Source organism: Penaeus monodon, chromosome 25 (genome assembly GCF_015228065.2).
Source record: "Penaeus monodon isolate SGIC_2016 chromosome 25, NSTDA_Pmon_1, whole genome shotgun sequence".
Lineage (NCBI taxonomy): Eukaryota > Metazoa > Arthropoda > Malacostraca > Decapoda > Penaeidae > Penaeus > Penaeus monodon.
In genome coordinates, this window is record NC_051410.1 from 31362338 (window position 1) to 31362589 (window position 252).

Below are 252 nucleotides of genomic sequence, written 5' to 3' on the forward strand. Positions count from 1 at the left end.
ACAGTGAAAACGACATTAACGATAAGTATGCCAAAATCACCGACAGTACTAATATCACCAAAGAGAGTAAACATAATGATCGTAAACGTTTCCAGGACTTGGCTTGTTCTCACCTGCTGGTATCTTGCAATGAAGGGTATACTGATTCAAATGCAATGTAAACCGAATTTATCGCATTTATGATAGTCGTTATCATATACAAATGAATGCGATCAATAAATAAAAAGTTAAATGCCTTAAGATTTTAGATTT